Source organism: Rhinoderma darwinii, chromosome 1 (assembly GCF_050947455.1).
Source record: "Rhinoderma darwinii isolate aRhiDar2 chromosome 1, aRhiDar2.hap1, whole genome shotgun sequence".
Taxonomy (NCBI): Eukaryota; Metazoa; Chordata; class Amphibia; order Anura; family Rhinodermatidae; genus Rhinoderma; species Rhinoderma darwinii.
Genome location: NC_134687.1, coordinates 254,812,800 through 254,838,383, shown reverse-complemented (window position 1 = coordinate 254,838,383; position 25,584 = coordinate 254,812,800). Strand labels below are relative to the sequence as shown.

Below are 25,584 nucleotides of genomic sequence, written 5' to 3'. Positions count from 1 at the left end.
AGCTGAATGTCCCTGCTCTCGTCGGATCGCAGAAGTTACACAGCTTAAGGCCTCGCTAGTACCAGTGTGGGAGACTGTCTGGGAATCCATGGTGCGGTTGACTTTTTATTATGTCGTTTAGATTTTGTTTCACAATCGATTAAAAAGGACTATGGATTAAAGCATTTATTGTCAATGGCCATTCTAAGCTGAATGTGCCTGCTCTCGTCAGATCGCAGAAGTTACACAGCTTAAGGCCTCGCTAGTACCAGTGTGGGAGACTGTCTGGGAATCCGTGGTGCGGTTGACTTTTTATTAAGTCGTTTAGATTTTGTTTCACAATAGATTAAATAGGACTATGGATTAAAGCATTTAACGTCAATGGCCATTCTAAGCTGAATGTGCCTGCTCTCGTCAGATCGCAGAAGTTACACAGCTTAAGGCCTCGCTAGTACCAGTGTGGGAGACTGTCTGGGAATCCGTGGTGCGGTTGACTTTTTATTATGTCGTTTAGATTTTGTTTCACAATCGATTAAAAAGGACTATGGATTAAAGCGTTTAATGTCAATAGCCATTCAAAGCTGAATGTCCCTGCTCTCGTCAGATCGCAGAAATTACACAGCTTAAGGCCTCGCTAGTACCAGTGTGGGAGACTGTCTGGGAATCCGTGGTGCGGTAGACTTTTTATTATGTCGTTTAGATTTTGTTTCACAATCGATTAAAAAGGACTATGGATTAAAGCATTTAATGTCAATGGCCATTCTAAGCTGAATGTCCCTGCTCTCGTCGGATCGCAGAAGTTACACAGCTTAAGGCCTCGCTAGTACCAGTGTGGGAGACTGTCTGGGAATCCATGGTGCGGTTGACTTTTTATTATGTCGTTTAGATTTTGTTTCACAATCGATTAAAAAGGACTATGGATTAAATCATTTATTGTCAATGGCCATTCTAAGCTGAATGTGCCTGCTCTCGTCAGATCGCAGAAGTTACACAGCTTAAGGCCTCGCTAGTACCAGTGTGGGAGACTGTCTGGGAATCCGTGGTGCGGTTGACTTTTTATTAAGTCGTTTAGATTTTGTTTCACAATAGATTAAATAGGACTATGGATTAAAGCATTTAACGTCAATGGCCATTCTAAGCTGAATGTGCCTGCTCTCGTCAGATCGCAGAAGTTACACAGCTTAAGGCCTCGCTAGTACCAGTGTGGGAGACTGTCTGGGAATCCGTGGTGCGGTTGACTTTTTATTATGTCGTTTAGATTTTGTTTCACAATCGATTAAAAAGGACTATGGATTAAAGCATTTAATGTCAATGGCCATTCTAAGCTGAATGTCCCTGCTCTCGTCAGATCGCAGAAATTACACAGCTTAAGGCCTCGCTAGTACCAGTGTGGGAGACTGTCTGGGAATCCGTGGTGCGGTTGACTTTTTATTATGTCGTTTAGATTTTGTTTCACAATCGATTAAAAAGTACTATGGATTAAAGCATTTAATGTCAATGGCCATTCTAAGCTGAATGTGCCTGCTCTCGTCAGATCGCAGAAGTTACACAGCTTAAGGCCTCGCTAGTACCAGTGTGGGAGACTGTCTGGGAATCCGTGGTGTGGTTGACTTTTTATTATGTCGTTTAGATTTTGTTTCACAATAGATTAAATAGGACTATGGATTAAAGCATTTAACGTCAATGGCCATTCTAAGCTGAATGTGCCTGCTCTGGTCAGAACGCAGAAGTTACACAGCTTAAGGCCTCGCTAGTACCAGTGTGGGAGACTGTCTGGGAATCCGTGGTGCGGTTGACTTTTTATTATGTTGTTTAGATTTTGTTTCACAATAGATTAAATAGGACTATGGATTAAGGCTTTTAATGTCAATGTCCATTCTAAGCTGAATGTGCCTGCTCTCGTCAGATCGCAGAAGTTACACAGCTTAAGCCCTCGCTAGTACCAGTGTGGGAGACTGTCTGGGAATTCGTGGTGCGGTTGACTTTTTATTATGTTGTTTAGATTTTGTTTCACAATAGATTAAATAGGACTATGGATTAAGGCTTTTAATGTTAATGGCCATTCTAAGCTGAAAGTGCCTGCTCTCGTCAGATCGCTAGAAGTTACACAGCTTTAGGCCTCGCTAGTACCAGTGTGGGAGACTGTCTGGGAATCCGTGGTGCGGTTGACTTTTTATTATGTCGTTTAGATTTTGTTTCACAATCGATTAAAAAGGACTATGGATTAAAGCATTTAATGTCAATGGCCATTCTAAGCTGAATGTGCCTGCTCTCGTTAGATCGCAGAAGTTACACAGCTTAACGCCTAGCTAGTACCAGTGTGGGAGACTGTCTGGGAATCCGTGGTGCGGTTGACTTTTTATTATGTCGTTTAGATTTTGTTTCACAATAGATTAAATAGGACTATTGATTAAAGCATTTAATGTCAATGGCCATTCTAAGCTGAATGTGCCTGCTCTCGTCAGATCGCAGAAGTTACCCAGCTTAAGGCCTCGCTAGTACCAGTGTGGGAGACTGTCTGGGAATCCATGGTACGGTTGACTTTTTATTATGTCGTTTAGATTTTGTTTCACAATCGATTAAAAAGGACTATGGATTAAAGCATTTAATGTCAATGGCCATTCTAAGCTGAATGTGCCTGCTCTCGTCAGATCGCAGAAGTTACACAGCTTAAGGCCTCGCTAGTACCAGTGTGGGAGACTGTCTGGGAATCCGTGGTGCGGTTGACTTTTTATTAAGTCGTTTAGATTTTGTTTCACAATCGATTAAATAGGACTATGGATTAAAGCATTTAACGTCAATGGCCATTCTAAGCTGAATGTGCCTGCTCTCGTCAGATCGCAGAAGTTACACATCTTAAGGATTCGCTAGTACCAGTGTGGGAGACTGTCTGGGAATCCGTGGTGCGGTTGACTTTTTATTATGTCGTTTAGATTTTGTTTCACAATCGATTAAAAAGGACTATGGATTAAAGCACTTAATGTCAATGGCCATTCTAAGCTGAATGTCCCTGCTCTCGTCAGATCGCAGAAGTTACACAGCTTAAGGCCTCGCTAGTTCCAGTGTGGGAGACTGTCTGGGAATCCGTGGTGTGGTTGACTTTTGATTATGTTGTTTAGATTTTGTTTCACAATAGATTAAATAGGACTATGGATTAAAGCATTTAACGTCAATGGCCATTCTAAGCTGAATGTGCCTGCTCTGGTCAGAACGCAGAAGTTACACAGCTTAAGGCCTCGCTAGTACCAGTGTGGGAGACTGTCTGGGAATCCGTGGTGCGGTTGAATTTTTATTATGTCGTTTAGATTTTGTTTCACAATAGATTAAATAGGACTATGGATTAAGGCTTTTAATGTTAATGGCCATTCTAAACTGAATGTGCCTGCTCTCGTCAGATCGCAGAAGTCACACAGCTTAAGGCCTCGCTAGTACCAGTGTGGGAGACTGTCTGGGAATACGTGGTGCGGTTGACTTTTTATTATGTCGTTTAGATTTTGTTTCACAATCGATTAAAAAGGACTATGGATTAAAGCATTTAATGTCAATGGCCATTCTAAGCTGAATGTGCCTGCTCTCGTCAGATCGCAGAAGTTACACAGCTTAAGGCCTCGCTAGTACCAGTGTGGGAGACTGTCTGGGAATCCGTGGTGCGGTTGACTTTTTATTAAGTCGTTTAGATTTTGTTTCACAATAGATTAAATAGGACTATGGATTAAAGCATTTAACGTCAATGGCCATTCTAAGCTGAATGTGCCTGCTCTCGTCAGATCGCAGAAGTTACACAGCTTAAGGACTCGCTAGTACCAGTGTGGGAGACTGTCTGGGAATCCGTGGTGCGGTTGACTTTTTATTATGTCGTTTAGATTTTGTTTCACAATCGATTAAAAAGGACTATGGATTAACGCATTTAACGTCAATGGCCATTCTAAGCTGAATGTCCCTGCTCTCGTCAGATCGCAGAAGTTACACAGCTTAAGGCCTCGCTAGTACCAGTGTGGGAGACTGTCTGGGAATCCGTGGTGCGGTTGACTTTTTATTATGTCGTTTAGATTTTGTTTCACAATCGATTAAAAAGTACTATGGATTAAAGCATTTGATGTCAATGGCCATTCTAAACTGAATTTGCCTGCTCTCGTCAGATCGCAGAAGTTACACAGCTTAAGGCCTCGCTAGTACCAGTGTGGGAGACTGTCTGGGAATCCGTGGTGTGGTTGACTTTTGATTATGTCGTTTAGATTTTGTTTCACAATAGATTAAATAGGACTATGGATTAAAGCATTTAACGTCAATGGCCATTCTAAGCTGAATGTGCCTGCTCTGGTCAGAACGCAGAAGTTACACAGCTTAAGGCCTCGCTAGTACCAGTGTGGGAGACTGTCTGGGAATCCGTGGTGCGGTTGAATTTTTATTGTGTCGTTTAGATTTTGTTTCACAATCGATTAAAAAGGACTATGGATTAAATCCTTTAATGTCAATGGTCATTCTAAGCTGAATGTCCCTGCTCTTGTTAGATCGCAGAAGTTACACAGCTTAACGCCTCGCTAGTACCAGTGTGGGAGACTGTCTGGGAATCCGTGGTGCGGTTGCCTTTTTATTATGTCGTTTAGATTTTGTTTCACAATAGATTAAATAGGACTATGGATTAAGGCTTTTAATGTTAATGGCCATTCTAAGCTGAATGTGCCTGCTCTCGTCAGATCGCAGAAGTTACACAGTTTAAGGCCTCGCTAGTACCAGTGTGGGAGACTGTCTGGGAATCCGTGGTGCGGTTGACTTTTTATTATGTCATTTAGATTTTGTTTCACAATCGATTAAAAAGGACTATGGATTAAAGCATTTAATGTCAATGGCCATTCTAAGCTGAATGTGCCTGCTCTCGTTAGATCGCAGAAGTTACACAGCTTAACGCCTCGCTAGTACAAGTGTGGGAGACTGTCTGGGAATCCGTGTTGCGGTTGACTTTTTATTAAGTCGTTTAGATTTTGTTTCACAATAGATTAAATAGGACTATGGATTAAAGCATTTAACGTCAATGGCCATTCTAAGCTGAATGTGCCTGCTCTCGTCAGATCGCAGAAGTTACACAGCTTAAGGACTCGCTAGTACCAGTGTGGGAGACTGTCTGGGAATCCGTGGTGCGGTTGACTTTTTATTATGTCGTTTAGATTTTGTTTCACAATCGATTAAAAAGGACTATGGATTAAAGCATTTAATGTCAATGGCCATTCTAAGCTGAATGTCCCTGATCTCGTCAGATCGCAGAAGTTACACAGCTTAAGGCCTCGCTAGTACCAGTGTGGGAGACTGTCTGGGAATCCGTGGTGCGGTTGACTTTTTATTATGTCGTTTAGATTTTGTTTCACAATCGATTAAAAAGTACTATGGATTAAAGCATTTAATGTCAATGGCCATTCTAAGCTGAATGTGCCTGCTCTCTTTAGATCGCAGAAGTTACACAGCTTAAGGCCTCGCTAGTACCAGTGTGGGAGACTGTCTGGGAATCCGTGGTGCGGTTGACTTTTTATTATGTTGTTTAGATTTTGTTTCACAATAGATTAAATAGGACTATGGATTAAAGGATTTAATGTCAATGGCCATTCTAAGCTGAATGTGCCTGCTCTCGTCAGATCGCAGAAGTTACGCAGCTTAAGGCCTCGCTAGTACCAGTGTGGGAGACTGTCTGGGAATCCGTGGTGCGGTTGAATTTTTATTGTGTCGTTTAGATTTTGTTTCACAATCGATTAAAAAGGACTATGGATTAAAGCCTTTAATGTCAATGGCCATTCTAAGCTGAATGTCCCTGCTCTTGTTAGATCGCAGAAGTTACACAGCTTAACGCCTCGCTAGTACCAGTGTGGGAGACTGTCTGGGAATCCGTGGTGCGGTTGACTTTTTATTATGTTGTTTAGATTTTGTTTCACAATAGATTAAATAGGACTATGGATTAAGGCTTTTATTGTTAATGGCCATTCTAAGCTGAATGTGCCTGCTCTCGTTAGATCGCAGAAGTTACACAGCTTAACGCCTCGCTAGTACCAGTGTGGGAGACTGTCTGGGAATCCGTGGTGCGGTTGACTTTTTATTATGTCGTTTAGATTTTGTTTCACAATCGATTAAAAAGGACTATGGATTAAAGTATTTAATGTCAATGGCCATTCTAAGCTGAATGTGCCTGCTCTCGTCAGATCGCAGAAGTTACACAGCTTAAGGCCTCGCTAGTACCAGTGTGGGAGACTGTCTGGGAATACGTGGTGCGGTTGACTTTTTACTATGTTGTTTAGATTTTGTTTCACAATAGATTAAATAGGACTATGGATTAAGGCTTTTAATGTCAATGGCCATTCTAAGCTGAATGTGCCTGCTCTCGTAGATCGCAGAAGTTACACAGCTTAAGGCCTCGCTAGTACCTGTGTGGGAGACTGTCTGGGAATCCGTGGTGCGGTTGACTTTTTATTATGTTGTTTAGATTTTGTTTCACAATCGATTAAAAAGGACTATGGATTAAAGCATTTAATGTCAATGGCCATTCTAAGCTGAATGTGCCTGCTCTCGTCAGATCGCAGAAGTTACACAGCTTAAGGCCTCGCTAGTACCAGTGTGGGAGACTGTCTGGGAATCCGTGGTGCGGTTGAATTTTTATTATGTCGTTTAGATTTTGTTTCACAATCGATTAAAAAGGACTATGGATTAAAGCATTTAATGTCAATCACCATTCTAAGCTGAATGTCCCTGCTCTCGTCAGATCGCAGAAGTTACACAGCTTAAGGACTCGCTAGTACCAGTGTGGGAGACTGTCTGGGAATCCGAGGTGCGGTTGACTTTTTATTATGTCGTTTAGATTTTTTTTCACAATCGATTAAAAAGGACTATGTATTAAAGCATTTAGTGTCAATGGCCATTCTAAGCTGAATGTCCCTGCTCTCGTCAGATCGCAGAAGTTACACAGCTTAAGGCCTCGCTAGTACCAGTGTGGGAGACTGTCTGGGAATCTGTGGTGCGGTTGAATTTTTATTATGTCGTTTAGATTTTGTTTCACAATCGATTAAAAAGGACTATGGATTAAAGCATTTAATGGCAATGGCCATTCTAAGCTGAATGTCCCTGCTCTCGTCAGATCGCAGAAGTTACACAGCTTAAGGCCTTGCTAGTACCAGTGTGGGAGACTGTCTGGGAATCCGTGGTGCGGTTGACTTTTTATTATGTTGTTTAGATTTTGTTTCACAATCGATTAAAAAGGACTATGGATTAAAGCATTTAATGTCAATGGCCATTCTAAGCTGAATGTACCTGCTCTCGTCAGACCGCAGAAGTTACACAGCTTAAGGCCTCGCTAGTACCAGTGTGGGAGACTGTCTGGGAATCCGTGGTGCGGTTGACTTTTTATTATGTCGTTTAGATTTTGTTTCACAATCGATTAAAAAGGACTATGGATTAAAGCATTTAATGACAATGGCCATTCTAAGCTGAATGTCCCTGCTCTCGTCAGATCGCAGAAGTTACACAGCTTAAGGCCTCGCTAGTACCAGTGTGGGAGACTGTCTGGGAATCCGTGGTGCGGTTGACTTTTTATTATGTCGTTTAGATTTTGTTTCACAATCGATTAAAAAGGACTATGGATTAAAGCATTTAATGTCAAAGGCCATTCTAAGCTGAATGTGCCTGCTCTCGTCAGATCGCAGAAGTTACACAGCTTAAGGCCTCGCTAGTACCAGTGTGGGAGACTGTCTGGGAATCCGTGGTGCGGTTGACTTTTTATTATGTCGTTTAGATTTTGTTTCACAATAGATTAAATAGGACTATGGATTAAAGCATTTAACGTCAATGGCCATTCTGAGCTGAATGTCCCTGCTCTCGTCAGATCGCAGAAGTTACACAGCTTAAGGCCTCGCTAGTACCATTGTGGGAGACTGTCTGGGAATCCGTGGTGCGGTTGCCTTTTTATTATGTCGTTTAGATTTTGTTTCACAATCGATTAAAAAGGACTATGGATTAAAGCATTTAATGTCAATGGCCATTCTAAGCTGAATGTGCCTGCTCTCGTCAGATCGCAGAAGTTACACAGCTTAAGGCCTCGCTAGTACCAGTGTGGGAGACTGTCTGTAAATCCGTGGTGCGGTTGACTTTTTATTATGTCGTTTAGATTTTGTTTCACAATCGATTAAAAAGGACTATGGATTAAAGCATTTAATGTCAATGGCCATTCTAAGCTGAATGTGCCTGCTCTCGTCAGATCGCAGAAGTTACACAGCTTAAGGCCTCGCTAGTACCAGTGTGGGAGACTGTCTGGGAATCCGTGGTGCGGTTGACTTTTTATTATGTCGTTTAGATTTTGTTTCACAATAGATTAAATAGGACTATGGATTAAAGCATTTAACGTCAATGGCCATTCTAAGCTGAATGTCCCTGCTCTCGTCAGAACGCAGAAATTACACAGCTTAAGGCCTCGCTAGTACCAGTGTGGGAGACTGTCTGGGAATCCGAGGTGCGGTTGACTTTTTATTATGTCGTTTAGATTTTGTTTCACAATCAATTAAAAAGGACTATGGATTAAAGCATTTAATGTCAATGTCCATTCTAAGCTGAATGTACCTGCTCTCGTCAGATCGCAGAAGTTACACAGCTTAAGTCCTTGCTAGTACCAGTGTGGGAGACTGTCTGGGAATCCGTGGTGCGGTTTACTTTTTATTATGTCGTTTAGATTTTGTTTCACAATAGATTAAATAGGACTATGGATTAAAGCATTTAATGTCAATGGCCATTCTAAGCTGAATGTGCCTGCTCTTGTCAGAACGCAGAAGTTACACAGCTTAAGGCCTCGCTAGTACCAGTGTGGGAGACTGTCTGGGAATCCGTGGTGCGGTTGACTTTTTATTATGTTGTTTAGATTTTGTTTCACAATAGATTAAATAGGACTATGGATTAAGGCTTTTAATGTCAATGGCCATTCTAAGCTGAATGTGCCTGCTCTCGTCAGATCGCAGAAGTTACACAGCTTAAGGCCTCGCTAATACCAGTGTGGGAGACTGTCTGGGAATCCGTGGTGCGGTTGACTTTTTATTATGTTGTTTAGATTTTGTTTCACAATAGATTAAATAGGACTATGGATTAAGGCTTTTAATGGCAATGGCCATTCTAAGCTGAATGTGCCTGCTCTCGTCAGATCGCAGAAGTTACGCAGCTTAAGGCCTCGTTAGTACCAGTGTGGGAGACTGTCTGGGAATCCGTGGTGCGGTTGACTTTTTATTATGTCGTTTAGATTTTGTTTCACAATCGATTAAAAAGGACTATGGATTAAAGCATTTAATGTCAATGGCCATTCTAAGCTGAATGTGCCTGCTCTCGTTAGATTGCAGAAGTTACACAGCTTAACGCCTCGCTAGTACCAGTGTGGGAGACTGTCTGGGAATCCGTGGTGCGGTTGACTTTTTATTATGTTGTTTAGATTTTGTTTCACAATCGATTAAAAAGGACTATGGATTAAAGCATTTATTGTCAATGGCCATTCTAAGCCGAATGTGCCTGCTCTCGTCAGATCGCAGAAGTTACACAGCTTAAGGCCTCGCTAGTACCAGTGTGGGAGACTGTCTGGGAATCCGTGGTGCGGTTGACTTTTTATTATGTCGTTTAGATTTTGTTTCACAATCGATTAAAGAGGACTATGGATTAAAACATTTAATGTCAATGGCCATTCTAAGCTGAATGTGCCTGCTCTCGTCAGATCGCAGAAGTTACACAGCTTAAGTCCTCGCTAGTACCAGTGTGGGAGACTGTCTGGGAATCCGTGGTGCGGTTGACTTTTTATTATGTCGTTTAGATTTTGTTTCACAATAGATTAAATAGGACTATGGATTAAAGCATTTAATGTCAATGGCCATTCTAAGCTGAATGTGCCTGCTCTCGTCAGAACGCAGAAGTTACACAGCTTAAGGCCTCGCTAGTACCAGCGTTGGAGACTGTCTGGGAATCCGTGGTGCGGTTGAATTTTTATTATGTCGTTTAGATTTTGTTTCACAATCGATTAAAAAGGACTATGGATTAAAGCATTTAATGCCAATGGCCATTCTAAGCTGAATGTCCCTGCTCTCGTCAGATCGCAGAAGTTACACAGCTTAAGGCCTCGCTAGTACCAGTGTGTGAGACTGTCTGGGAATCGGTGGTGCGGTTGACTTTTAATTATGTTGTTTAGATTTTGTTTCACAATAGATTAAATAGGACTATGGATTAAGGCTTTTAATGTCAATGGCCATTCTAAGCTGAATGTGCCTGCTCTCGTCAGATCGCAGAAGTTACACAGCTTAAGGCCTCGCTAGTACCAGTGTGGGAGACTGTCTGGGAATCCGTGGTGTGGTTGACTTTTTATTATGTCGTTTAGATTTTGTTTCACAATCGATTAAAAAGGACTATGGATTAAAGCATTTAATGTCAATGGCCATTCTAAGCTGAATGTGCCTGCTCTCGTCAGATCGCAGAAGTTACACAGCTTAAGGCCTCGCTAGTACCAGTGTGGGAGACTGTCTGGGAATCCGTGGTGCGGTTGACTTTTTATTATGTCGTTTAGATTTTGTTTCACAATAGATTAAATAGGACTATGGATTAAAGCATTTAACGTCAATGGCTATTCTAAGCTGAATGTCCCTGCTCTCGTCGGAACGCAGAAATTACACAGCTTAAGGCCTCGCTAGTACCAGTGTGGGAGACTGTCTGGGAATCCGAGGTGCGGTTGACTTTTTATTATGTCGTTTAGATTTTGTTTCACAATCGATTAAAAAGGACTATGGATTAAAGCATTTAATGTCAATGGCCATTCTAAGCTGAATGTGCCTGCTCTCGTTAGATTGCAGAAGTTACACAGCTTAACGCCTCGCTAGTACCAGTGTGGGAGACTGTCTGGGAATCGGTGGTGCGGTTGACTTTTTATTATGTTGTTTAGATTTTGTTTCACAATCGATTAAAAAGGACTATGGATTAAAGCATTTATTGTCAATGGCCATTCTAAGCCGAATGTGCCTGCTCTCGTCAGATCGCAGAAGTTACACAGCTTAAGGCCTCGCTAGTACCAGTGTGGGAGACTGTCTGGGAATCCGTGGTGCGGTTGACTTTTTATTATGTCGTTTAGATTTTGTTTCACAATCGATTAAAGAGGACTATGGATTAAAACATTTAATGTCAATGGCCATTCTAAGCTGAATGTGCCTGCTCTCGTCAGATCGCAGAAGTTACACAGCTTAAGGCCTCGCTAGTACCAGCGTTGGAGACTGTCTGGGAATCCGTGGTGCGGTTGAATTTTTATTATGTCGTTTAGATTTTGTTTCACAATCGATTAAAAAGGACTATGGATTAAAGCATTTAATGCCAATGGCCATTCTAAGCTGAATGTCCCTGCTCTCGTCAGATCGCAGAAGTTACACAGCTTAAGGCCTCGCTAGTACCAGTGTGTGAGACTGTCTGGGAATCGGTGGTGCGGTTGACTTTTAATTATGTTGTTTAGATTTTGTTTCACAATAGATTAAATAGGACTATGGATTAAGGCTTTTAATGTCAATGGCCATTCTAAGCTGAATGTGCCTGCTCTCGTCAGATCGCAGAAGTTACACAGCTTAAGGCCTCGCTAGTACCAGTGTGGGAGACTGTCTGGGAATCCGTGGTGTGGTTGACTTTTTATTATGTCGTTTAGATTTTGTTTCACAATCGATTAAAAAGGACTATGGATTAAAGCATTTAATGTCAATGGCCATTCTAAGCTGAATGTGCCTGCTCTCGTCAGATCGCAGAAGTTACACAGCTTAAGGCCTCGCTAGTACCAGTGTGGGAGACTGTCTGGGAATCCGTGGTGCGGTTGACTTTTTATTATGTCGTTTAGATTTTGTTTCACAATAGATTAAATAGGACTATGGATTAAAGCATTTAACGTCAATGGCTATTCTAAGCTGAATGTCCCTGCTCTCGTCGGAACGCAGAAATTACACAGCTTAAGGCCTCGCTAGTACCAGTGTGGGAGACTGTCTGGGAATCCGAGGTGCGGTTGACTTTTTATTATGTCGTTTAGATTTTGTTTCACAATCAATTAAAAAGGACTATGGATTAAAGCATTTAATGTCAATGGCCATTCTAAGCTGAATGTGCCTGCTCTCGTCAGATCGCAGAAGTTACACAGCTTAAGGCCTTGCTAGTACCAGTGTGGGAGACTGTCTGGGAATCCGTGGTGCGGTTGAATTTTTATTATGTAGTTTAGATTTTGTTTCACAATCGATTAAAAAGGACTATGGATTAAAGCATTTATTGTCAATGGCCATTCTAAGCCGAATGTGCCTGCTCTCGTCAGATCGCAGGAGTTACACAGCTTAAGGCCTCGCTAGTACCAGTGTGGGAGACTGTCTGGGAATCCGTGGTGTGGTTGACTTTTTATTATGTCGTTTAGATTTTGTTTCACAATCGATTAAAAAGGACTATGGATTAAAGCATTTAATGTCAATGGCCATTCTAAGCTGAATGTGCCTGCTCTCGTCAGATCGCAGAAGTTACACAGCTTAAGGCCTCGCTAGTACCAGTGTGGGAGACTGTCTGGGAATCCGTGGTGCGGTTGACTTTTTATTATGTCGTTTAGATTTTGTTTCACAATAGATTAAATAGGACTATGGATTAAAGCATTTAACGTCAATGGCTATTCTAAGCTGAATGTCCCTGCTCTCGTCGGAACGCAGAAATTACACAGCTTAAGGCCTCGCTAGTACCAGTGTGGGAGACTGTCTGGGAATCCGAGGTGCGGTTGACTTTTTATTATGTCGTTTAGATTTTGTTTCACAATCGATTAAAAAGGACTATGGATTAAAGCATTTAATGTCAATGGCCATTCTAAGCTGAATGTGCCTGCTCTCGTTAGATTGCAGAAGTTACACAGCTTAACGCCTCGCTAGTACCAGTGTGGGAGACTGTCTGGGAATCCGTGGTGCGGTTGACTTTTTATTATGTTGTTTAGATTTTGTTTCACAATCGATTAAAAAGGACTATGGATTAAAGCATTTATTGTCAATGGCCATTCTAAGCCGAATGTGCCTGCTCTCGTCAGATCGCAGAAGTTACACAGCTTAAGGCCTCGCTAGTACCAGTGTGGGAGACTGTCTGGGAATCCGTGGTGCGGTTGACTTTTTATTATGTCGTTTAGATTTTGTTTCACAATCGATTAAAGAGGACTATGGATTAAAACATTTAATGTCAATGGCCATTCTAAGCTGAATGTGCCTGCTCTCGTCAGATCGCAGAAGTTACACAGCTTAAGTCCTCGCTAGTACTAGTGTGGGAGACTGTCTGGGAATCCGTGGTGCGGTTGACTTTTTATTATGTCGTTTAGATTTTGTTTCACAATAGATTAAATAGGACTATGGATTAAAGCATTTAATGTCAATGGCCATTCTAAGCTGAATGTGCCTGCTCTCGTCAGAACGCAGAAGTTACACAGCTTAAGGCCTCGCTAGTACCAGCGTTGGAGACTGTCTGGGAATCCGTGGTGCGGTTGAATTTTTATTATGTCGTTTAGATTTTGTTTCACAATCGATTAAAAAGGACTATGGATTAAAGCATTTAATGCCAATGGCCATTCTAAGCTGAATGTCCCTGCTCTCGTCAGATCGCAGAAGTTACACAGCTTAAGGCCTCGCTAGTACCAGTGTGTGAGACTGTCTGGGAATCGGTGGTGCGGTTGACTTTTAATTATGTTGTTTAGATTTTGTTTCACAATAGATTAAATAGGACTATGGATTAAGGCTTTTAATGTCAATGGCCATTCTAAGCTGAATGTGCCTGCTCTCGTCAGATCGCAGAAGTTACACAGCTTAAGGCCTCGCTAGTACCAGTGTGGGAGACTGTCTGGGAATCCGTGGTGTGGTTGACTTTTTATTATGTCGTTTAGATTTTGTTTCACAATCGATTAAAAAGGACTATGGATTAAAGCATTTAATGTCAATGGCCATTCTAAGCTGAATGTGCCTGCTCTCGTCAGATCGCAGAAGTTACACAGCTTAAGGCCTCGCTAGTACCAGTGTGGGAGACTGTCTGGGAATCCGTGGTGCGGTTGACTTTTTATTATGTCGTTTAGATTTTGTTTCACAATAGATTAAATAGGACTATGGATTAAAGCATTTAACGTCAATGGCTATTCTAAGCTGAATGTCCCTGCTCTCGTCGGAACGCAGAAATTACACAGCTTAAGGCCTCGCTAGTACCAGTGTGGGAGACTGTCTGGGAATCCGAGGTGCGGTTGACTTTTTATTATGTCGTTTAGATTTTGTTTCACAATCAATTAAAAAGGACTATGGATTAAAGCATTTAATGTCAATGGCCATTCTAAGCTGAATGTGCCTGCTCTCGTCAGATCGCAGAAGTTACACAGCTTAAGGCCTTGCTAGTACCAGTGTGGGAGACTGTCTGGGAATCCGTGGTGCGGTTGAATTTTTATTATGTAGTTTAGATTTTGTTTCACAATCGATTAAAAAGGACTATGGATTAAAGAATTTATTGTCAATGGCCATTCTAAGCCGAATGTGCCTGCTCTCGTCAGATCGCAGAAGTTACACAGCTTAAGGCCTCGCTAGTACCAGTGTGGGAGAATGTCTGGGAATCCGTGGTGCGGTTGACTTTTTATTATGTCGTTTAGATTTTGTTTCACAATCGATTAAAGAGGACTATGGATTAAAGCATTTAATGTCAATGGCCATTCTAAGCTGAATGTGCCTGCCCTCATCAGATTGCAGAAGTTACACAGCTTAAGGCCTCGCTAGTACCAGTGTGGGAGACTGTCTGGGAATCCGTGGTGCGGTTGACTTTTTATTATGTCGTTTAGATTTTGTTTCACAATAGATTAAATAGGACTATGGATTAAAGCATTTAATGTCAATGGCCATTCTAAGCTGAATGTGCCTGCTCTCATCAGAACGCAGAAGTTACACAGCTTAAGGCCTCGCTAGTACCAGCGTTGGAGACTGTCTGGGAATCCGTGGTGCGGTTGAATTTTTATTATGTCGTTTAGATTTTGTTTCACAATCGATTAAAAAGGACTATGGATTAAAGCATTTAATGTCAATGGCCATTCTAAGCTGAATGTCCCTGCTCTCGTCAGATCGCAGAAGTTACACAGCTTAAGGCCTCGCTAGTACCAGTGTGTGAGACTGTCTGGGAATCCGTGGTGCGGTTGAGTTTTAATTATGTTGTTTAGATTTTGTTTCACAATAGATTAAATAGGACTATGGATTAAGGCTTTTAATGTCAATGGCCATTCTAAGCTGAATGTGCCTGCTCTCGTTAGATCGCAGAAGTTACACAGCTTAAGGCCTCGCTAGTACCAGCGTTGGAGACTGTCTGGGAATCCGTGGTGCGGTTGAATTTTTATTATGTCGTTTAGATTTTGTTTCACAATCGATTAAAAAGGACTATGGATTAAAGCATTTAACGTCAATGGCCATTCTAAGCTGAATGTGCCTGCTCTCGTCAGAACGCAGAAGTTACATAGCTTAAGTCCTCGCTAGTACCAGTGTGGGAGACTGTCTGGGAATCCGTGGTGCGGTTGACTTTTTATTATGTTGTTTAGATTTTGTTTCACAATAGATTAAATAGGACTATGGATTAAGGCTTTTAATGTCAATGGCCATTCTAAGCTGAATGTGCCTGCTCTCGTCAGATCGCAGAAGTTACACAGCTTAAGGCCTCGCTACTACCAGTGTGGGAGACTGTCTGGGAATCCGTGGTGCGGTTGACTTTTTATTATGTCGTTTAGATTTTGTTTCACAATCGATTAAAAAGGACTATGGATTAAAGCATTTAATGTCAATGGCCATTCTAAGCTGAATGTGCCTGCTCTCGTTAGATTGCAGACGTTACACAGCTTAACTCATCGCTAGTACCAGTGTGGGTGACTGTCTGGGAATCCGTGGTGCGGTTGACTTTTTATTATGTCGTTTAGATTTTGTTTCACAATAGATTAAATAGGACTATGGATTAAAGCATTTAACGTCAATGGCCATTCTAAGCTGAATGTGCCTGCTCTCGTCAGATCGCAGAAGTTACACAGCTTAAGGCCTCGCTAGTACCAGTGTGGGAGACTGTCTGGGAATCCGTGGAGTGGATGAATTTTTATTATGTCGTTTAGATTTTGTTTCACAATCGATTAAAAAGGACTATGGATTAAAGCATTTAATGTCAATGGCCATTCTAAGCTGAATGTCCCTGCTCTCGTCAGATCGCAGAAGTTACACAGCTTAAGGCCTCGCTAGTACCAGTGTGGGAGACTGTCTGGGAATCCGTGGTGCGGTTGACTTTTTATTATGTCGTTTAGATTTTGTTTCACAATCGATTAAAAAGGACTATGGATTAAAGCATTTAAAGTCAATGGCCATTCTAAGCTGAATGTGCCTGCTCTCGTCAGATCGCAGAAGTTACACAGCTTAAGGCCTCGCTAGTACAAGTGTGGGAGACTGTCTGGGAATCCTTGGTGCGGTTGACTTTTTATTATGTCGTTTAGATTTTGTTTCACAATCGATTAAAAAGGACTATGGATTAAAGCATTTAATGTCAATGGCCATTCTAAGCTGAATGTGCCTGCTCTCGTCAGATCGCAGAAGTTACACAGCTTAAGGCCTCGCTAGTACCAGTGTGGTAGACTGTCTGGGAATCTGTGGTGCGGTTGACTTTTTATTATGTCGTTTAGATTTTGTTTCACAATCGATTAAAAAGGACTATGGATTAAAGCATTTAATGTCAATGGCCATTCTAAGCTGAATGTGCCTGCTCTCGTCAGATCGCAGAAATGACACAGCTTAAGGCCTCGCTAGTACCAGTGTGGGAGACTGTCTGGGAATCCGTGGTGCGGTTGACTTTTTATTATGTCGTTTAGATTTTGTTTCACAATAGATTAAATAGGACTATGGATTAAAGCATTTAATGTCAATGGCCATTCTAAGCTGAATGTCCCTGCTCTCGTCAGATCGCAGAAGTTATACAGCTTAAGGCCTCGCTAGTACCAGTGTGGGAGACTGTCTGGGAATCCGTGGAGCTGTTGACTTTTTATTATGTCGTTTAGATTTTGTTTCACAATCGATTAAAAAGGACTATGGATTAAAGCATTTAATGTCAATGGCCATTCTAAGCTGAATGTGCCTGCTCTCGTCAGATCGCAGAAGTTACACAGCTTAAGTCCTCGCTAGTACCAGTGTGGGAGACTGTCTGGGAATCCGTGGTGGGGTTGACTTTTTATTATGTTGTTTAGATTTTGTTTCACAATAGATTAAATAGGACTATGGATTAAGGCTTTTAATGTCAATGTCCATTCTAAGCTGAATGTGCCTGCTCTCGTCAGATCGCAGAAGTTACACAGCTTAAGCCCTCGCTAGTACCAGTGTGGGAGATTGTCTGGGAATCCATGGTGCGGTTGAGTTTTTATTATGTCGTTTAGATTTTGTTTCACAATCGATTAAAAAGGACTATGGATTAAAGCATTTAATGTCAATGGCCATTCTAAGCTGAATGTGCCTGCTCTCGTCAGATCGCAGAAGTTACACAGCTTAAGGCCTTGCTAGTACCAGTGTGGGAGACTGTCTGGGAATGCGTGGTGCGGTTGACTTTTTATTATGTCGTTTAGATTTTGTTTCACAATCGATTAAAAAGGACTATGGATTAAAGCATTTAATGTCAATGGCCATTCTAAGCTGAATGTGCCTGCTCTTGTCAGATCGCAGAAGTTACACAGCTTAAGCCCTCGCTAGTACCAGTGTGGGAGACTGTCTGGGAATCCGTGGTGCGGTTGACTTTTTATTATGTCGTTTAGATTTTTTTTTTTCACAATAGATTAAAAAGGACTATGGATTAAAGCATTTAATGTCAATGGCCATTCTAAGCTGAATGTGACTGCTCTCGTCAGATCGCAGAAGTTACACAGCTTAAGGCCTCGCAAGTACCAGTGTGGGAGACTGTCTGGGAATCCGTGGTGCGGTTGACTTTTTATTATGTCGTTTAGATTATGTTTCACAATAGATTAAATAGGACTATGGATTAAAGCATTTAACGTCAATAGCCATTCTAAGCTGAATGTGCCTGCTCTCGTCAGAACGCAGAAGTTACCCAGCTTAACGCCTCCCTAGTACCAGTGTGGCAGACTGTCTGGGAATCCGTGGTGCGGTTGACTTTTTATTATGTCGTTTAGATTTTGTTTCACAATCGATTAAAAAGGACTATGGATTAAAGCATTTAATGTCAATGGCCATTCTAAGCTGAATGTCCCTGCTCTCGTCAATTCGCAGAAGTTACACAGCTTAAGGCCTCGCTAGTACCAGTGTGGGAGACTGTCTGGGAATCCGTGGTGCTGTTGACTTTTTATTATGTCGTTTAGATTTTGTTTCACAATCGATTAAAAAGGACTATGGATTAAAGCAATTAATATCAATGGCCATTCTAAGCTGAATGTGCCTGCTCTCGTCAGATCGCAGAAGTTACACAGCTTAAGGCCTCGCTAGTACCAGTGTGGGAGACTGTCTGGGAATCCGTGGTGCGGTTGACTTTTTATTATGTCGTTTAGATTTTGTTTCACAATCGATTAAAAAGGACTATGGATTAAAGCATTTAATGTCAATGGCCATTCTAAGCTGAATGTGCCTGCTCTCGTCAGATCGCAGAAAATACACAGCTTAAGGCCTCGCTAATACCAGTGTGGGAGACTGTCTGGGAATCCGTGGTGCGGTTGATTTTTTATTATGTCGTTTAGATTTTGTTTCACAATAGATTAAATAGGACTATGGATTAAAGCATTTAACGTCAATGGCCATTCTAAGCTGAATGTGCCATCTCTCGTCAGAACGCAGAAGTTACACAGCTTAAGGCCTCGCTAGTACCAGTGTGTGAGACTGTCTGGGAATCCGTGGTGCGGTTGAATTTTTATTATGTCGTTTAGATTTTGTTTCACAATCGATTAAAAAGGACTATGGATTAAAACATTTAATGTCAATGGCCACTCTAAGCTGAATGTCCCTTCTCTCGTCAGATCGCAGAAGTTACACAGCTTAAGGCCTCGCTAGTACCAGTGTGGGAGACTGTCTGGGAATCCGTGGTGCGGTTGACTTTTTATTATGTCGTTTAGATTTTGTTTCACAATCGATTAAAAAGGACTATGGATTAAAGCATTTAATGTCAATGGCCATTCTAAGCTGAATGTGCCTGCCCTCGTTAGATCGCAGAAGTTACACAGCTTAACGCCTCGCTAGTACCAGTGTGGGAGACTGTCTGGGAATCCGTGGTGCGGTTGACTTTTTATTATGTCGTTTAGATTTTGTTTCACAATCGATTAAAAAGGACTATGGATTAAAACATTTAATGTCAATGGCCATTCTAAGCTGAATGTGCCTGCTCTCATCAGATCGCAGAAGTTACACAGCTTAAGGCCTCGCTAGTACCAGTGTGGGAGACTGTCTGGGAATCCGTGGTGCGGTTGACTTTTTATTATGTCGTTTAGATTTTGTTTCGCAATAGATTAAATAGGACTATGGATTAAAGCATTTAACGTCAATGGCCATTCTAAGCTGAATGTGCCTGCTCTCGTCAGATCGCAGAAGTTACACAGCTTAAGGACTCGCTAGTACCAGTGTGGGAGACTGTCTGGGAATCCGTGGTGCGGTTGAATTTTTATTATGTCGTTTAGATTTTGTTTCACAATCGATTAAAAAGGACTATGGATTAAAGCATTTAATGTCAATGGCCAGTCTAAACTGAATGTCCCTGCTCTCGTCAGATCGCAGAAGTTACACAGCTTAAGGCCTCGCTAGTACCAGTGTGGGAGACTGTCTGGGAATCCGTGGTGCGGTTGACTTTTTATTATGTTGTTTAGATTTTGTTTCACAATAGATTAAATAGGACTATGGATTAAAGCTTTTAATGTCAATGGCCATTCTAAGCTGAATGTTCCTTCTCTCGTCAGATCGCAGAAGTTACACAGCTTAAGGCCTCGCTAGTACAAGTGTGGGAGACTGTCTGGGAATCCGTGGTGCGGTTGACTTTTTATTATGTCGTTTAGATTTTGTTTCACAATCGATTAAAAAGGACTTTGGATTAAAGCATTTAATGTTAATGGCCATTCTAAGCTGAATGTGCCTGCTCTCGTTAGATCGCAGAAGTTACACAGCTTAACGCCTCCCTAGTACCAGTGTGGGAGACTGTCTGGGAATCCGTGGTGCGGTTGACTTTTTATTATGTTGTTTAGATTTTGTTTCACAATAGATTAAATAGGACTATGGATTAAGGCTTTTAAGGTCAATGGCCATTCTAAGCTGAATGTGCCTGCTCTCGTCAGATCGCAGAAGTTACACAGCTTAAGGCCTCGCTAGTACCAGTGTGGGAGACTGTCTGCGAATCCGTGGTGCTGTTGACTTTTTATTATGTCGTTTAGATTATGTTTCACAATCGATTAAAAAGGACTATGGATTAAAGCATTTAAAGTCAATGGCCATTCTAAGCTGAATGTGCCTGCTCTCGTTAGATCGTAGAAGTTACACAGCTTAACGCCTCGCTAGTACCAGTGTGTGAGACTGTCTGGGAATCCGTGGTGCGGTTGACTATTTATTATGTCGTTTAGATTTTGTTTCACAATAGATTAAATAGGACTATGGATTAAAGCATTTAACGTCAATGGCCATTCTAAGCTGAATGTGCCTGCTCTCGTCCGAACGCAGAAGTTACACAGCTTAAGGCCTCGCTAGTACTAGTGTGGGAGACTGTCTGGGAATCTGTGGTGCGGTTGAGTTTTTATTATGTCGTTTAGATTTTGTTTCACAATCGATTAAAAAGGACTATGGATTAAAGCATTTAATGTCAATGGCCATTCTAAGCTGAATATCCCTGCTCTCGTCAGATCGCAGAAGTTACACAGCTTAACGCCTCGCTAGTACCAGTGTGGGAGACTGTCTGTGAATCCGTGGTGCGGTTGACTTTTTATTATGTCGTTTAGATTTTGTTTCACAATCGATTAAAAAGGACTATGGATTAAAGCATTTAATGTCAATGGCCATTCTAAGCTGAATGTGCCTGCTCTCGTTAGATCGCAGAAGTTACACAGCTTAACGCCTCGCTAGTACCAGTGTGGGAGACTGTCTGGGAATCCGTGGTGCGGTTGACTATTTATTATGTCGTTTAGATTTTGTTTCACAATAGATTAAATTGGACTATGGATTAAAGCATTTACCGTCAATGGCCATTCTAAGCTGAATGTGCCTGCTCTCGTCAGATCGCTGAAGTTACACAGCTTAAGGCCTCGCTAGTACCAGTGTGGGAGACTGTCTGGGAATCCGTGGTGCGGTTGAATTTTTATTATGTCGTTTAGATTTTGTTTCACAATCGATTAAAAAGGACTATAGATTAAAGCATTTAATGTCAATGGCCATTCTAAGCTGAATGTCCCTGCTCTTGTCAGATCGCAGAAGTTACACAGCTTAAGGCCTCGCTAGTACCAGTGTGGGAGACTGTCTGGGAATCCGTGGTGCGGTTGACTTTTTATTATGTCGTTTAGATTTTGTTTCACAATCGATTAAAAAGGACTATGGATTAAAGCATTTAATGTCAATGGCCATTCTAAGCTGAATGTGCCTGCTCTCGTCAGATCGCAGAAGTTACACAGCTTAAGGCCTCGCTAGTACCAGTGTGGGAGACTGTCTGGGAATTCGTGGTGCAGTTGCCTTTTTATTATGTCGTTTAGATTTTGTTTCACAATCGATTAAAAAGGACTATGGATTAAATCATTTAATGTCAATGGCCATTCTAAGCTGAATGTGCCTGCTCTCGTCAGATCGCAGAAGTTACACAGCTTAAGGCCTCGCTAGTACCAGTGTGGGAGACTGTCTGGGAATCCGTGGTGCGGTTGAATTTTTATTATGTCGTTTCGATTTTGTTTCACAATCGATTAAAAAGGACTATGGATTAAAGCATTTAATGTCAATGGCCATTCTAAGCTGAATGTCCCTGCTCTCGTCAGATCACAGAAGTTACACAGCTTAAGGCCTCGCTAGTACCAGTATGGGAGACTGTCTGGGAATCCGTGGTGCGGTTGACTGTTTATTATGATGTTTAGATTTTGTTTCACAATAGATTAAATAGGACTATGGATTAAGGCTTTTAATGTCAATGGCCATTCTAAGCTGAATGTGCCTGCTCTCGTCAGATCGCAGAAGTTACACAGCTTAAGGCCTCGCTAGTACCAGTGTGGGAGACTGTCTGGGAATCCGTGGTGCGGTTGACTTTTTATTATGTCGTTTAGATTTTGTTTCACAATAGATTAAATAGGACTATGGATTAAAGCATTTAACGTCAATGGCCATTCTAAGCTGAATGTGCCTGCTCTCGTCAGATCGCAGAAGTTACACAGCTTAAATCCTCGCTAGTACCAGTGTGGGAGACTGTCTGGGAATCCGTGGTGTGGTTGACTTTTTATTATGTCATTTAGATTTTGTTTCACAATAGATTAAATAGGACTATGGATTAAAGCATTTAACGTCAATGGCCATTCTAAGCTGAATGTGCCTGCTCTCGTCACATCGCAGAAGTTACACAGCTTAAGGCCTCGCTAGTACCAGTGTGGGAGACTGTCTGGGAATCCGTGGTGCGGTTGACTTTTTATTATGTCGTTTAGATTTTGTTTCACAATCGATTAAAAAGGACTATGGATTAAAGCATTTAATGTCAATGGCCATTCTAAGCTGAATGTGCCTGCTCTCGTCAGATCGCAGAAGTTACACAGCTTAAGGCCTCGCTAGTACCAGTGTGGGAGACTGTCTGGGAATCCGTGGTGCGGTCGAATTTTTATTATGTCGTTTAGATTTTGTTTCACAATCGATTAAAAAGGACTATGGATTAAAGCATTTAATGTCAATGGCCATTCTAAGCTGAATGTGCCTGCTCTCGTCAGATCGCAGAAGTTACACAGCTTAAGGCCTCGCTAGTACCAGTGTGGGAGACTGTATGGGAATCCGTGGTGCGGTTGACTTTTTATTATGTCGTTTAGATTTTGTTTCACAATAGATTAAATAGGACTATGGATTAAAGCATTTAATGTCAATGGCCATTCTAAGCTGAATGTGCCTGCGCTTGTCAGAACGCAGAAGTTACACAGCTTAAGGCCTCGCTAGTACCAGTGTGGGAAACTGTCTGGGAATCCGTGGTGCGGTTGAATTTTTATTATGTCGTTTAGATTTTGTTTCACAATCGATTAAAAAGGACTATGGATTAACGCATTTAATGTCAATGGCCATTCTAAGCTGAATGTCCCCTGCTCTCGTCAGATCGCAGAAATTACACAGCTTAATACCTCGCTAGTACCAGTGTGGGAGACTGTCTGGGAATCTGTGTTGCGGTTGACTTTTTATTATTTTGTTTCACAATAGATTAAATAGGACTATGGATTAAGGCTTTTAATGTCAATGGCCATTCTAAGCTCAATGAGCCTGCTCTCGTCAGATCGCAGAAGTTACACAGCTTAAAGCCTCGCTAGTACCAGTGTGGGAGACTGTCTGGGAATCCGTGGTGCGGTTGTCTTTTTATTATGTCGTTTAGATTTTGTTTCACAATCGATTAAAAAGGACTATGGATTAAAGCATTTAATGTCAATGGCCATTCTAAGCTGAATGTGCCTGCTCTCGTTAGATCGCAGAAGTTACACAGCTTAACGCCTCGCTAGTACCAGTGTGGGAGACTGTCTGGGAATCCGTGGTGCGGTTGACTTTTTATTATGTCGTTTAGATTTTGTTTCACAATAGATTAAATAGGACTATGGATTAAAGCATTTAACGTCAATGGCCATTCAAAGCTGAATGTGCCTGCTCTCGTCAGATCGCAGAAGTTACACAGCTTAAATCGTCGCTAGTACCAGTGTGGGAGACTGTCTGGGAATCCGTGGTGCGGTTGACTTTTTATTATGTCATTTAGATTTTGTTTCACAATAGATTAAATAGGACTATGGATTAAAGCATTTAACGTCAATGGCCATTCTAAGCTGAATGTGCCTGCTCTCGTCAGATCGCAGAAGTTACACAGCTTAAGGCCTCGCTAGTACCAGTGTGGGAGACTGTCTGGGAATCCGTGGTGCGGTTGACTTTTTATTATGTCGTTTAGATTTTGTTTCACAATCGATTAAAAAGGACTATGGATTAAAGCATTTAATGTCAATGGCCATTCTAAGCTGAATGTGCCTGCTCTCGTCAGATCGCAGAAGTTACACAGCTTAAGGCCTCGCTAGTACCAGTGTGGGAGACTGTCTGGGAATCCGTGGTGCGGTTGAATTTTTATTATGTCGTTTAGATTTTGTTTCACAATCGATTAAAAAGGACTATGGATTAAAGCATTTAATGTCAATGGCCATTCTAAGCTGAATGTGCCTGCTCTCGTCAGATCGCAGAAGTTACACAGCTTAAGGCCTCGCTAGTACCAGTGTGGGAGACTGTATGGGAATCCGTGGTGCGGTTGACTTTTTATTATTTTGTTTCACAATAGATTAAATAGGACTATGGATTAAGGCTTTTAATGTCAATGGCCATTCTAAGCTCAATGTGCCTGCTCTCGTCAGATCGCAGAAGTTACACAGCTTAAAGCCTCGCTAGTACCAGTGTGGGAGACTGTCTGGGAATCCGTGGTGCGGTTGTCTTTTTATTATGTCGTTTAGATTTTGTTTCACAATCGATTAAAAAGGACTATGGATTAAAGCATTTAATGTCAATGGCCATTCTAAAATGAATGTGCCTGCTCTCGTTAGATCGCAGAAGTTACACAGCTTAACGCCTCGCTAGTACCAGTGTGGGAGACTGTCTGGGAATCCGTGGTGCGGTTGACTTTTTGTTATGTTGTTTAGATTTTGTTTCGCAATAGATTAAATAGGACTATGGATTAAGACATTTAACGTCAATGGCCATTCTAAGCTGAATGTGCCTGCTCTCGTCAGAGCGCATAAGTTACACAGCTTAAGGCCTCGCTGGTACCAGTGTGGGAGACTGTCTGGGAATCCGTGGTGCGGTTGTATTTTTATTATGTCGTTTAGATTTTGTTTCACAATCGATTAAAAAGGACTATGGATTAAAGCATTTAAAGTCAATGGCCATTCTAAGCTGAATGTCCCTGCTCTCGTCAGATCGCAGAAGTTACACAGCTTAAGGCCTCGCTAGTACCAGTGTGGGAGACTGACTGGGAATCCGTGGTGCGGTTGACTTTTTATTTTGTCGTTTCGATTTTGTTTCACAATAGATTAAATAGGACTATGGATTAAAGCATTTAACGTCAATGGCCATTCTAAGCTGAATGTGCCTGCTCTCGTCAGAACGCAGAAGTTACACAGCTTAAGGCCTCGCTAGTACCAGTGTGGGAGACTGTCTGGGAATCCGTGGTGAGGTTGACTTTTTATTATGTTGTTTAGATTTTGTTTCACAATAGATTAAATAGGACTATGGATTAAGGCTTTTAATGTCAATGGCCATTCTAAGCTGAATGTGCCTGCTCTCGTCAGATCGCAGAAGTTACACAGCTTAAGGCCTCGCTAGTACCAGTGTGGGAGACTGTCTGGGAATCCGTGGTGCGGTTGACTTTTTATTATGTCGTTTA

At 41.8% G+C, this 25,584-nt stretch overlaps 1 protein-coding gene and 50 pseudogenes across 4 annotated transcripts in view; all 51 read left to right on the top strand.

The window, feature by feature from the left end:
* NFIC (nuclear factor I C) overlaps positions 1–25,584 on the top strand; it is an 863,572-nt gene that overhangs the window by 632,106 nt on the left and 205,882 nt on the right. The gene's annotated exons all lie outside the window — the stretch shown is intronic.
* Positions 172–288, top strand: LOC142701622 (5S ribosomal RNA; annotated as a pseudogene).
* LOC142701611 (5S ribosomal RNA) lies at positions 358–474 on the top strand (annotated as a pseudogene).
* On the top strand, positions 916–1,032 carry LOC142701600 (5S ribosomal RNA; annotated as a pseudogene).
* Positions 1,102–1,218, top strand: LOC142701590 (5S ribosomal RNA; annotated as a pseudogene).
* Positions 1,288–1,404, top strand: LOC142707591 (5S ribosomal RNA; annotated as a pseudogene).
* LOC142701579 (5S ribosomal RNA) lies at positions 2,591–2,707 on the top strand (annotated as a pseudogene).
* LOC142701568 (5S ribosomal RNA) lies at positions 3,521–3,637 on the top strand (annotated as a pseudogene).
* Positions 3,893–4,009, top strand: LOC142709954 (5S ribosomal RNA; annotated as a pseudogene).
* LOC142712093 (5S ribosomal RNA) lies at positions 5,568–5,681 on the top strand (annotated as a pseudogene).
* LOC142695645 (5S ribosomal RNA) lies at positions 6,125–6,241 on the top strand (annotated as a pseudogene).
* On the top strand, positions 7,240–7,356 carry LOC142697984 (5S ribosomal RNA; annotated as a pseudogene).
* On the top strand, positions 7,797–7,914 carry LOC142710285 (5S ribosomal RNA; annotated as a pseudogene).
* On the top strand, positions 8,170–8,286 carry LOC142701557 (5S ribosomal RNA; annotated as a pseudogene).
* Positions 8,356–8,472, top strand: LOC142698458 (5S ribosomal RNA; annotated as a pseudogene).
* LOC142700431 (5S ribosomal RNA) lies at positions 9,099–9,216 on the top strand (annotated as a pseudogene).
* On the top strand, positions 10,402–10,518 carry LOC142701548 (5S ribosomal RNA; annotated as a pseudogene).
* On the top strand, positions 11,704–11,820 carry LOC142701539 (5S ribosomal RNA; annotated as a pseudogene).
* On the top strand, positions 12,448–12,564 carry LOC142701517 (5S ribosomal RNA; annotated as a pseudogene).
* On the top strand, positions 13,936–14,052 carry LOC142701506 (5S ribosomal RNA; annotated as a pseudogene).
* On the top strand, positions 14,866–14,982 carry LOC142708997 (5S ribosomal RNA; annotated as a pseudogene).
* On the top strand, positions 16,168–16,284 carry LOC142709943 (5S ribosomal RNA; annotated as a pseudogene).
* Positions 16,911–17,029, top strand: LOC142716169 (5S ribosomal RNA; annotated as a pseudogene).
* Positions 18,216–18,334, top strand: LOC142668810 (5S ribosomal RNA; annotated as a pseudogene).
* LOC142695479 (5S ribosomal RNA) lies at positions 18,402–18,519 on the top strand (annotated as a pseudogene).
* Positions 19,332–19,450, top strand: LOC142732012 (5S ribosomal RNA; annotated as a pseudogene).
* LOC142700117 (5S ribosomal RNA) lies at positions 19,518–19,636 on the top strand (annotated as a pseudogene).
* Positions 19,704–19,822, top strand: LOC142686344 (5S ribosomal RNA; annotated as a pseudogene).
* Positions 19,890–20,008, top strand: LOC142702503 (5S ribosomal RNA; annotated as a pseudogene).
* LOC142737682 (5S ribosomal RNA) lies at positions 20,262–20,380 on the top strand (annotated as a pseudogene).
* On the top strand, positions 20,634–20,752 carry LOC142736176 (5S ribosomal RNA; annotated as a pseudogene).
* LOC142710372 (5S ribosomal RNA) lies at positions 20,820–20,938 on the top strand (annotated as a pseudogene).
* LOC142681368 (5S ribosomal RNA) lies at positions 21,006–21,124 on the top strand (annotated as a pseudogene).
* Positions 21,192–21,310, top strand: LOC142674906 (5S ribosomal RNA; annotated as a pseudogene).
* LOC142738288 (5S ribosomal RNA) lies at positions 21,378–21,496 on the top strand (annotated as a pseudogene).
* Positions 21,564–21,682, top strand: LOC142734154 (5S ribosomal RNA; annotated as a pseudogene).
* On the top strand, positions 21,750–21,868 carry LOC142736660 (5S ribosomal RNA; annotated as a pseudogene).
* On the top strand, positions 21,936–22,054 carry LOC142737583 (5S ribosomal RNA; annotated as a pseudogene).
* On the top strand, positions 22,122–22,240 carry LOC142713140 (5S ribosomal RNA; annotated as a pseudogene).
* Positions 22,308–22,426, top strand: LOC142707968 (5S ribosomal RNA; annotated as a pseudogene).
* Positions 22,494–22,612, top strand: LOC142689633 (5S ribosomal RNA; annotated as a pseudogene).
* On the top strand, positions 22,680–22,798 carry LOC142672422 (5S ribosomal RNA; annotated as a pseudogene).
* On the top strand, positions 22,866–22,984 carry LOC142717363 (5S ribosomal RNA; annotated as a pseudogene).
* On the top strand, positions 23,600–23,718 carry LOC142681356 (5S ribosomal RNA; annotated as a pseudogene).
* Positions 23,972–24,090, top strand: LOC142713129 (5S ribosomal RNA; annotated as a pseudogene).
* LOC142736659 (5S ribosomal RNA) lies at positions 24,158–24,276 on the top strand (annotated as a pseudogene).
* On the top strand, positions 24,344–24,462 carry LOC142717352 (5S ribosomal RNA; annotated as a pseudogene).
* Positions 24,519–24,637, top strand: LOC142708888 (5S ribosomal RNA; annotated as a pseudogene).
* On the top strand, positions 25,077–25,195 carry LOC142735598 (5S ribosomal RNA; annotated as a pseudogene).
* LOC142736211 (5S ribosomal RNA) lies at positions 25,263–25,381 on the top strand (annotated as a pseudogene).
* LOC142713118 (5S ribosomal RNA) lies at positions 25,449–25,567 on the top strand (annotated as a pseudogene).